General features: G+C 38.6%; 1 protein-coding gene across 3 annotated transcripts in view; it reads left to right on the top strand.

The window, feature by feature from the left end:
- The window catches only part of cbfa2t2 (CBFA2/RUNX1 translocation partner 2), a 59,740-nt gene that overhangs the window by 33,431 nt on the left and 14,028 nt on the right, over positions 1–12,281 (top strand). The window contains exon 1 of one of the 3 annotated variants that reach the window (XM_005815819.3): positions 3,955–4,364. The exons of the other annotated variants lie outside the window; for them this stretch is intronic. The gene's annotated coding sequence lies outside the window, so the exon portion shown is untranslated. Of the gene's footprint in view, positions 1–3,954; positions 4,365–12,281 lie in introns of those variants that run through there. 3 annotated transcript variants of the gene reach the window in all.

The raw sequence follows: 12,281 nt of genomic DNA, 5'->3' as shown, positions 1-12,281 counted from the left end.
ATATTTCTTTAGAGCAGGCATTGAGGTGTTGTGTCCTGTACATTTTAGATGTACAGGACACATATTATTTGACTCAATATACCTGAGTCAAATAATATGAATTATATGAATATTATGTCAAATAATGACCTCTTTGACTGCACACTGAGGAGGTAATTCAGCCAGTTGATTCAGATGTGTGGGACCAGGAACATATTCAATAGTTTCAGGACCCCTGCTGTACACTAACAGACTTCTGTTAATTGAGTTTTCTGTAATTGTGAAGATGTTCTCCATATTATCTCCCTTTAATACATAAAACATACCTAAGACTACATTCGGTCAACCACAATATATACCCTACATTAACACGACCATGATGATTAGATTTTGTTTTCTAGCAATGCCACTATGAGATTCAATCCAATTGAAGTTGTTTGTACCATACTGTCTTAAAATGTTAACTCTTAGATGTTTAACTTAATGAAAGAGCAACGGATGTTCTTGTTCTTTTCAAATAAGTGCCATTCATTTAACAAGCTCAACAGCATGTAAATGAAGAAACAAGATGTAGTAGAGTAGAATTTTAATTTTATCATGTTTGAAAGACTGCTTATTTATTCACTTATCATAAAATCCCCATGTCTTCCACAATAAAAGTCTTCTGTTTACTTTTTATGAAACTGGAAGTTTGGACAGGGAGCGTGTGAACACTCACAGATGCTGCATACTTTCTAGTTCTCGCCCTCTCTCACGCCTTATCTTTCACACACATGCGCACAATGGCAAACAGCTGTATGCGGCTTATGTCTTTACAGTAAAAGAAGTCATTCGGTATGAATGTATGCAGCATGCCTGTATTCACTACCCAATCATATACCTTATTACAAAGGTTTTTGTTTTGTTTTGTTTCGTTTCGTTTTGATTGTGTTCTCCAATTTAATGTATTGTTATTCTTTCCTTACATGGCTGCTACCAAAGCATCCTAGCTAAATGTCTTGATTACAGATGACAGAATGTGATGTTATTAATTCCTCACCATAGAACACATCAGTAATCAGAAATCAACAGCAGAACTGAATTTAAAAGGCCCTGATGTTGTACTACATGTTCTATTTAACTTATGCCACATGTGAAGAAAACCAGCTTTCAAGTTCTAAAGCAGGGCCAGAGAGACACAGCCGGGGTGCCAGAGCAGGTTTGTTCAGCAAAGACAAAAAAAAATATGCTAGACAAGTCATGCCAGGAGATGTCTTCAGCAGCATTTAAAGTGTCACATTAACAATGCTTAGTACTAAATATTGTATTAACAATACAGTTAAACTTATTTTCTATTCATTCATCAAAGTTCAAGTGTAGAGAAGTAGCTAATAAATCAATACCCAAATTGCACCACCCAAATGATTTTGAATTGTACTGAAGAACATAAAGTGCAGACATTACATTTATAATATGTAATATTATTATCTATAAACAAATTACCAAATCAGTAAGATTAAGACAAAGAGTTTTAACATGGAGAATCAAAGAGTATAGTTGGTACAATGTTTGTCATTTCTTGTGTTTGCAAGCCATTTTAAGCTTTCTTTGCCTGCACACAACTTTATTTAGACCTCAGTGTAGGCCAAGTAGACCAAAGCTTCTTATGGCATGCATGAGACGCTTTGGTCATTTAATCAGTCCTAGTATTATTTTACTATTTTTTGAAGTAGAGATGTAAAAAGGAATAAATCTTCTTTTTGTTTTAATTTATTTTTTTAAGCAGGAAATTGTCTTAGATGTCATATTTGTAGCTATGAATGTTTATCATGCGAGTGGTCATCTACATCTGTGTCCATCAAATAAGAACATTCAGTAAATCACATTGGTTGTGTTGCCAAATGAAATAATTTTTAGAAAGCAGCAAATATCACATATTCACCATGAAAGCTATGAGAATTTCCATGCTTCACTCAAATCTGAGAATTTGAAGTATTATGTCCTTCATGAGTATTGCTTATGTTGCTAATTGTAATTTTGTCTTACAAATAGCAGAACTTTAGTGCATAAATCGAAACTGCTCTAACGGTAGATTTGTCTGTCACTGAGGCCTGATTTCCGCCTTCTACATGCTCAAATAGCATGTTGGTTACCGTACATATCTACAGATGCTAGGCCGTCTGTGATTTCCCATCTTTTCACCCTCTTACTTACTCCCCCTCTCAGCCACCTGGCCCTCTCTCTGAGCCTGCTGACTGACCAGATGCACACTGAATGGAGCAGACCTATGAGAAGAGAGGCAGTGATTGTTATTGATGAATATTCTGTCAAATGCAGACTGCTACAAACCTGTGCAAATAAAAAACGAACAATAAATTACTTTGTGATTGATTGAAATCAGTATAAACCAGTAAAACCTGTGCTTTCATAATTGATGTTATCAGTTTTTCTTTCAATAGTATCACAACTTACTTATATTATGCTTCCCCCATGTTATACATACTTGCTTAATTTCATGCATGTAAAAAACCATGAGATACTAATGAGCTTATATTACATAATGTTTTTATTGTCGTCAGATGTTTTCATGAATATAAAGATACATGATCAACAGCATTCAGATCTCCTGTGTAAATGAATTATATTGTAAATTTTGATCAAAGAAATTGTATGACATTGAATTCCCATTTATTTTGGTTTTGGTCAAGGAGTTTGACTAGAACAGAGAAAATTATCTTGAATTTTCTCCAGTTTATGTTAATAGTCATTAAAACAGGTCTTGTGTTGAATAGCAAAAAATGTGCCCAAAAAGTAATGAAAAACTACTAGAATTGCAAAACTATGAATGGTGAAGGGCTCAAATGATCAGTAGGGTTAAATGTCATCCATCCCTCTGTCTGTCCCAACCTTCTTCCTCCCTTTCTCCATCCATCCATAAATTGCCTTTTTTTTCTAGGGTTAACAGGTCTAGAAAAACTCAGATATTCTTTCCTCAGCAAAACTCTCAAGGTCACTCTGGGGCAACTGACCAGAAAGGAAATGTGGCCCCTCAATCAAATCCTGGTTCTGGTTCTCACATCACAGTCAAATCCAAATCCATCTATCCATCTCCCTTTTCATCTTACCGCCACTCTTGAACAAGCAACTAAATACCTGAACTCTTTCACTTGAAGCATTCTCTGACAGCCCACGCTGAGGGGAACATGCAAATATTAAACCTCAACTAAGTATTTTTATGCACAAATGCCCGGAATAAGGACTGCTATAAAAATCTCAAAATTACAGTCTAATAAAAATAAAATACAGAACTTCTGAAGTGGGAAATTTGCAGAAGCATTGGTGTTTTAGAGTCTCCACCAGGGACTATTCTCTTGACCCACATTGTGGACCCACTTGTGCAAAAAGCCAACCATAAATCAGTTGGAGATTTAAGTTTAACTTAGCAAAGACAGAGAGCAGTGAATAGGGAGCAGAATTACTCGTTTGTGCTTGATTGTCCCCCCTTTTGCTCTGGCTGGCGAATCAAAGCTGAGTTGATGCATTACAGAGACAAAAGAGAACGTCATCTTAAGAAAGGGGACTGCATGGGCGGCATAAAAACTCTTTAAAGGGAGATCTGTACTTTTCTCAATAGGACAGAGGGGAGGATAGAAGGGAACAGGACTAGAAAAGACCCGCCCTAACGCATATGCAGATGCATATACACACACACGCCTATGATTGTCTCCCTTTGGCACAGCATCTTGTTTAGGCTTTAGGTGCCAAAGCAATTAGTTATGTTAATTGCGGGGTCCATCGCCGGTGAATGCAGGTTGAATGGGGCCAGTCTGCATTGGAGGATTGGCCAGAATCCATGTGGAGAGTAGGAGGTGGGGCTCAGTGGGAGGCAGTTTGTGACGTCGCTGGAGCACTCAACCCATGAAAGCAGGGGAGAGAATAGCATGTGGGAAAAGTGGGGAGGAGCTTGAGCTGAAAGGCACAGAGTGAGAGGATAGGAAGCTCAGAGCTTGAGTGAGCCAGTGTGAGAGAGGAGGCATATTCAGGGACTCCATCAGAGAGAGTAACTTAGTACAACAGACTGTGTAACAGAAATAGACAGTGACAGAGAGCTTTTCATGAGAAATATCAAAATCTCAAGGACAGAAGGGAAGTAAGCGAGAGTATTTGCATTTGTAGAGTCCTGTGTTTGCTGGTCTACTCGGTTATCCATCTCCATCTGGGTGCCATCTGTGTCTCTGGCTTTGGCCTTCACTACGCTGGAGCTCACATATGTGGGAATGCAAACACATGCCTGACATATGAAGGCGTGGAGTCACAAAAGAGGACAAAAAGCAGAGGACAAGAAAACTCTGCCGCTGCAGCTGACTTTCTTCAAGGACTGAAGAGTGGACTCTACTAGAGTGGAGGTAGGAGCAAGTGATTCCAGTTTACTTTTGTGTTGCTATGGTGTGTATTTATAATATTAATTTGTCTCAGTAGGAAAGTAAGTGAGAGTTTGTTCGCTGGCAAATAGTTCACTTTGTGTGTGGGGGTGTGCGTGTATGTGTGTTCAGTCCTAATTCCCAAAGCTGGTCTGTACTGTACAGATGGCACATCATCCTCTCCTCTTTATCTCTTCATCCTTGTCGACTCAGGTATGAGGGAGGCTTTCTTAACTTATGCACAGCTTTTGCTGCCATATGGTGAATAACATTAATTATTACATAAAATGATCTTTCTGAAGTTCAGAAGACTAATTTTCTGCACTGAACTTGCTGAATATAATACATTTTAATTCAGCAAGATTTCAAGAAAAAAAACAGCTACATTTTAATGCATTGCACAATGAACAATTTACTTTTTGTGTTTTTTTCTCTTATGTTCTATATGTTTATTCTTTCTTTCACTTTTTGAAAATTGAATCAAAACAGTAATTTTGTGATGCCTTATCTGCCTCATCCTCAGCTGTCATTTAACCAGAAAGCAATTAATTCTTCCACATGACAAGCAGAGCAGAAGAAACTAGGTAAAGAAAAGATGTGCATCTGTTGTACAGTATCCCGGGCATATGGGAAGAGGAGGGAAACTGCTCCGTATGACTTTCATACTCGGTCTAAACGTGGCACTGTGACGTTAATGGGATGTGGGAGCAAATGCAAGTGTTGCACCATTGTTTTCTCTCTCAATGTTACCCAGGTACACCTCCATGCTCAAGAAAGCATCTTCCTGTTTTTTTGTTTTTTTTTTTCAGGTCAATCAGACAGGCTTGTTGTGGGAAAGAAACAGACAGAGAAAAGAAAAAGGGACCTGGGCAGTGTCATTCCAGACTTGGCCAGGCCGTCAGGGAGATAGGAGCGACTAACTGTCGGCTGCACAGCCTCAGAGCAGAGACCCCTGTCTGGTCTTCTGGATTTTATCATATTCCTGGCAGCAGGCTCTGTTCTGTAGTGAGTCTGAAAATGCATGGAGGCCATTCCAATTATTTTTATTTTTATTCAGAAACCTTATTTTTACCTGCCTTATTTTTACCTGCCAGGCCACTGTAGTCTCTGTTACAGACTTGCATTGCTTTGAAGTTTCTTATTTAGCCCATGATAAGCTCATGTTTGAGTTAGGTAGCGAGTGTTCCTCCATCTGTGAACCAGGTGTACTGCAGATATTGTGTCTGCTGAGACTACAAGGTTACTTGTCTTATAGCTTTCTTCACCTTTTTTATCTTTTTGACCTCAATCCCTGCTGTGCGTTTCTTTGCTAAATGTGTTGGAATAAATGGAGAATAAGAGCACGATGACCCCTGCCCAGTTGCTCTAAAGAATTTGTGACAGATAGCCCCCCTCCCTCTCAGTTTCATCATGTACTCACACAGAACAGAGCAGCTGCTTGTGGAGTTTGCTGCAGGAAGTGCTCTATTAGTTCCATTGGCAAGGGCGGTGATATGTTGCCCCAGGGCTCAGCAAGAGGTTGTGCATTTGAACGGAACGTGTGTGAAAGCTTACAATGATAAGCTTCCATACATTTATGATTTTAGCATAAATCCTTGTATAAAAGTACTTGAAATGTTTCATCATGGGAACTGGTAAAAAGCGATATGTTTTGGTTAATATAGAGAGGTGCACATGAGTCTGTCAGCGTTAAAATTTCCCTCTTCCTCCTTCCTCTAATATTTAATTATTTTTCTTTATCTAAAGTGTATGATCAGTGGGTTCATCGGATGGGCTTACTGACCCTTCACTTTTCCAAGATATTTGCTCGATGACCCAATGCAAAACTTTTATTTACTGGTCTTGTATGGTTTAAGAAGCCTAAAAGGCTGGGGAATTAGTTCCATTCAATGGTTGATTGATAAGAGGTGTGACAGGGTTCATACTGTCTATAGGAGCTAGCCAGTCATAACTAGACAATCAAAGTCCAAAGTAACTGTCACATTAACATGGTAAGGTTTTTGTATATGGTGCTATGTTTCTGTAATGATGTTAGATCCACTCTTAAAATCCCTACAATGCAAAGAATACAGCCATAATGCAATGGAGTACTAATGAAAATACATATCTAGTCAGCATTTTCCAAATATGTTTGATGAAACAAAACCAATAACATCATTGTTCATGCTCAGAAGAACTAAAAAAGTGTCAGCTGAGTTGCAAGGTGCATCGGTTGAGAAGAAATTGGTGGTGTTGTCTTTAACCATGAATTGCTTGCTGAAGTCATTAATTTCTCCAACCTTCTTTTGACCCATATCATTGTGAGAAAGTCTAAACATAAAAAGTTACATTTCATAGGCTCTTCTTACCTCCTATGATTTACCATTTAAACACAAAACTTTTGTCTTTTCTAAGATTCTGTAAGCAGTGTTTTCACGCTTTAATATATCCCTCTTTTGGTGTGTTTTGAGACATTTATAAAGAAATTGTAGGCAATCCCCCAGCACTATGCAGCAAAGGCACCTAAACTCATTCGAAACAGAAACATACTCATCCTCCACTGTTCTTAGTGTCTCATTCTTCACATTGTTCTGAGCACAGCTGGCCTCTTTGTTTTACTTATCTGTCTCTCTGAGTGGTTGTTGAGCACTGCTCTTCCATACAGCTGGGCTCTGGGCTTACCCACAGCTTTGTTTATGTACTCTGTGAACCAACTGTGCTATTCTGCCTTGCTTTAATTCATTGCATCACCAGAGCTAGACTGTGTTAAATCAGGATCAATTCTTTGTTTAAGTCTGGTACTGTAGACTTACCTTGTTGGAGCATTTGTCCCACTCAAATGAAAATTCTCTCAAGTCTCCAGTGTGGCAGTGGCGCGTGCTGATAGCAACATCTGGTTGGACCTGAGCCCAGTCAGTCAACTGGGCTCTTAAAGCCTGTCACACCTGGTGTAATACAGGCCAGCCCTATTGTTAGCTTTGTTTCCTCGTGTCTGGGGCTTGCACTTTGTTTTATGGACTCCTGCAACAGACTTGATCAGTTGGTGTATTACTATTGCCTTAGAGAAAAAGCAGCAATTATTTGGTAGCAGGTTAGGTTTATGATCTGTGTTTACAAGATTCAGGAGACACTCACCCCAGTCATCCAGAAACACAAAGGCATGTACATAATCAGGAATTTTCCTGATATTTGCTTGATGTATTTGAAATGTGCAGAAGAAAATGGTCAGTAAACCAACATTATTGTAAGATTTAAATATTTTCTAGTTTATCACCTGGATTATAACACATGAAGCAGGAGCTAGCCAGTCATAGACAGCAAGATTTGTTGTCCAGATGGACAGATAATCTGCTGATTTTGAGTAGGTCTGAGAGCTTAGTTGATCAATTTGAAATGTCCTTGTTAGATTGCTGTTTAAATTTGAGCTGAAGTGTTTACACATGACCCAGACAGGCTTTAAAAATTTAAAAATTTGTTACTGAGTGGCAACTGTCCTCCAAAATCAATTGATGGCAAACAAGTCTTGTTAAATGGCACCTATTCTCAGCTCCTTAAGTCTACCAGCTTTACAGGTTCACAATTATTTCTTTATGATTTAGCTCAAATTTGAAACCTTTTCAATTATTCTAAAAATTCTAATAATACAAAAAACTACAGTTGCCATATATTTTGGCTATGCATCAATACTGAATCAAACATACACATTATGCTTGAAAAAAAGCTTTCGATAAGGTATTTTACTACACTAGAATAGATAGTACATTAGGCATGTATTGTACATAATAAAATGAAGGATATTTTGAAAAATGAAAACCTTTATCAATGCTTTCATGAAACCGAAAGTGGAAAAATCGTTTGAACAGCAAAAGTAACAATCTTGATCATCATAGTGTCTGTTTTGAGGACCTACAAATCATATCAGTTTATTGTTATTATCAGATGGTGACTAATTCCGATTGCATTTTTTTTCCAATAGCTGATCTAATCACAAATCCCAAATTATAGATTTTGTAGGTTAGTACATTCAGATGCTGTCCCATCATTCTTAGCCCAGCTACATGACTTCACATCCACGTGGACACTATGCGTCCAACATCTGCCAAACCTCCCGCTCCCTCCAGGATCACATCACCAAACCTCTTTTTATTGCTCATTCTCAGTTTTATGGACAGCGTCTGTCTGCCTTGCCGTCCCCTCTTACGTTTTCTTTTTCAGTTTGCCACTAAGTACATTTCCATCCATGGGTTCTTTTTCCCCCTATGTGGCATGCTGGATTACAGCAGTGTTTTTGTAATTATCTCACTGAGAAAAAAGGTTATGCAAGGGCTTCTCCCAGCATTACTCTGTCACAGGGACATGTGAGGAATTTATTTCAGGGATATTACTTTTTCACATGCATACATGACAGCCCTGTTTTTTTTTAGATCCGTTTATTATCTTCTATAGTTGTCCATTCCTCCCATTTCTGTCACTGTATACACTTCTATTTTGCTTCCCTCTTACTGTCAACCTTGCCACCTCCCCAGTCGCTCGCCTTCCTCACAGAGTGTTGACATTGGGTTTTATCCAAATATGTAGTCTACAGGCCTGGAAGGTGGTAATGAGAGCCAAGAAAAACAGCCTGGCTCTGAGTCTGACAACCAGGCTTGTCTTCCTGATGAAACCAAATGAAAACAGTATTTTTTTTTTGCCTTGTTATTCCCTCCCATCCTCCGTCTTTACCTCACAGTTCAAATCCTCCCTTCGCCAGCTCTGGCGCCTTTAAATTGATGACTAATTTCTTCGTTCCTGTCAGAGCTGGGTTTAAACTCTGTCAAGGTCTTAAAAGGTTTTGCTGTGATACCACAGTAAAACCTTTTAGTTTTTAGGAAACTACACATAACTGTTTTGGAACATACGCAAAAATTCAGGAAAAAAAAAGTTTTCCTGTTTCACTTTATATGTTTCTAATTTAAAAATTGTGTTTGTAAGTTTTAAGTTTGGCTCAACTTTGAATGGCTGAGAAGTCGTGCTGTCCCAAGGGAGACGTAGCTTGAACTCAGTAAAGTAACCAAGGACACACGTTTTAGAGATGTTTTAACACCAAGCTATTTAACCTGTTATTTATCTTCTAGGTTACAACAATTGACATTTGGGGGATCATGCACGCACTGTTGAATTATTTTTAATGGATGTGATTGTGTTGCTGCCTCTTTGTGCGTATGTGTGTGTGTGGGTGAAGGTCAGCAGGGAGCGCAGGATAGAGGAACAGATGTGTGCTGTATTGTGACTGTGTGCGTGGACGGACGGGGACCAGGTGCAGCCTTTGTCTCCCCAGCATTTAAGTCCACTCGCTCGCATTCAGCTGCCTCGTGCCACCCCTCCCCCTCTCTGTGCCCCTCCGCCTTCTTTGCTTCTCTCCGTTGATAGCAAAGCAGAGATGTGTATTTATATGTGTATGGATGGATGTCGTCTGGGGCTGCCTTGGCCTGGAGGAGGAGACTTCAGCAGCCCCTTATGCCTTCCCCCCTCCCTCACAGGTGACTGTTGGAGGTCCCAGCTGGCTTGCTCTTGGCCGATTAGATCCATATGGTACAGGAGGAGGAAAGAAAGCCTGGTTAATGTTCAAATCAATCGCTGCTGTCTGTGCTTTTGGTTGATTTTCTTTTTCATAGCATATTATGCGAGGTCCAAGCATCGAACAAAGAGAAATAAATAACCAGAATTTTAAAGACGAAAATTATTTGATTTTATCAATTCTGTGCAACACATATAGAATATTTCATCAGTTATTCTCAGTATAAATATATGGTTGGTGTTGAATAATATCAGAGAGACAATATGGGTTTTCTTGATAGATTTCATGCTCACTGTAAAGTTTAGTAGCCAGTGTTCTAAAGTCTTCGAGTCTTGCTCTCTTATTTCAAGTTATAATTTGAACAACAGATGCCACTTTCCTGTTGAATCTAGCCATGAGCCAGTCAGCAGTATCAAGATGTTCCACGGTTTCAAAATTGCAAGCATTTTCCATGTGCCCTTATGCAGTTCAAAGTTTTTTAATGCTCAAAAAAGTGCCAGACAAGGAGATTTCTCAAACTGTATGTAGCAGAGTGCTATAGCTCTACTCCTCCCTCTCTTGCTGCTAAATGCTGATGGTCAGCAGCGTGAAGTGGAGATAGATGGGTGGATGGATGGATGGATGGATGGATGGATGGATGGATGGATGGATGGATAGACGGACATTATACTGTGAAAACCTAACACAGGGTCATGCATATTTAGTCATAGCCATTGGTTTAAGTATGGGTATTTCAAGTTTTGCTTAAGACAATTTAGTATTTATAATCAAAAATAAAATATCAAAACACAACCAATGATCAATGTAAAAATACAAGAGAGCACCAATTAGGTTAAAATTATGGCATTTCATTCTCTATAAAGGAGCACAGTCATTTCATTTATCTGAAAAATTCAATTTTCAGAGATGAGTTGAATAGAAGACAATACAAATCTATATTTATGCTGTTTATGTCACTCAAAGATGGAAACATCAAACATTATGACATTTCAGTTAACAATTCGTAGTACCCAGCTTCATGACTTTTCCATGATTGTTCTGTATTTTCTCCATCTTCCCATCAACATCGATTGTCCATGCTGTCACATCATGCTTTTTGTGGGGATGGTATAAATCATAGATTTGTCATGTATTACAACCTGAATTCTAACATGTACAAAAACAAGTAATCTCATGAAGCTATAGTATGTCCGCTTCTAGGTTCAGTATGTGATAGGTAGTCTTATTAGTTATAGCTGCCCCCTTGGGTATAAAGCATTTACTGGTACTTTTGACTAAATGCAGCTACATCCTGATGTCTAAAATTAGGTTGCAACATCCACTAAACTTTCGCAGTCAAACCAATTATATCCCTTATCTAATGGAAGCATGTCCTGAGAAATATTGCTTAACAGTCTTCCAGATTGAAAAATTCTCTCTGAGTACAAATCTAACTTGGATAGCTATTTTTTGCTACCTTTCATTATCCAGTAAACATGCTCTAAAGCTTTTGCTTGGATGATGCTAGCTGTGTACTTTAATGTTTTGTTTATTCAGTTACTTTCTAAGTCACTCCACTAAAAAGTCCCTGATTTTCAAGCCAAACTCCTGATATCAAACTTGATTTTACAGTAATGCCACAAGTTTAAACTTTAACTCATTACTATGGTGTGCATGTGTTTGTGATTGTTAATCTGAAGCCATAAAATATCCTTCCATTCCACATGCTAAAATGTCTTTATTTTTATTCCCAGTGATAAATTAGCCCTGTATGTGTTGCATCTTCTCTCACCTCATCTATTTGACAGGACAGAGATAGCAGAGTGCTCAGCAGGCCAACACCTCACAGCTGCCAGCCTCTGGAGTTTAGTCTTCAGAGTTAAACCCAGAGCAAGATACACACTAGCGCTGAACATATGCATTTATATATGTCCAGGCATGATTTATGTTTATCCACGCATAATGGGTTATGCACCCTCTTATTTGACATGGAATAAGTGAAGGTTTCTGTAGCATTTTCTTCTTGTTTTCTTGATTTCAGCACATTCACTCCATATTGTAGTTCAACAAAGATAATTGCTTTCTCTTTCTCAGTTTTAGCCTCATTTTGAGTCATCGCCTGTGGAAGCAGAGGCAATTAACACCGGCTGAATGTTTTAATGCAGACGAGTGTCACCTGAAGCTGAACAAACAAGGAACACCTGGCTAGCAACAGACATCACCATAGATGTGTTTTTGCTTTTCCATACCTCCAATAGCAGTTGATATAGAAAGAAAATATAATTTATATTTATCTCTAAATAGGCAAGGGAGAGAAGAGCAGCAAGGAGTGGGAGGAGAAAAGGAAAATGTTTTGTTTACAATAGCCATAAATCTTAGTTTCGGTT

Source organism: Xiphophorus maculatus, chromosome 20 (assembly GCF_002775205.1).
Source record: "Xiphophorus maculatus strain JP 163 A chromosome 20, X_maculatus-5.0-male, whole genome shotgun sequence".
NCBI classification, from domain to species: Eukaryota; Metazoa; Chordata; class Actinopteri; order Cyprinodontiformes; family Poeciliidae; genus Xiphophorus; species Xiphophorus maculatus.
Note: the sequence above shows the minus strand (reverse complement) of the source record. Positions and strands in the feature narration are given on the sequence as shown.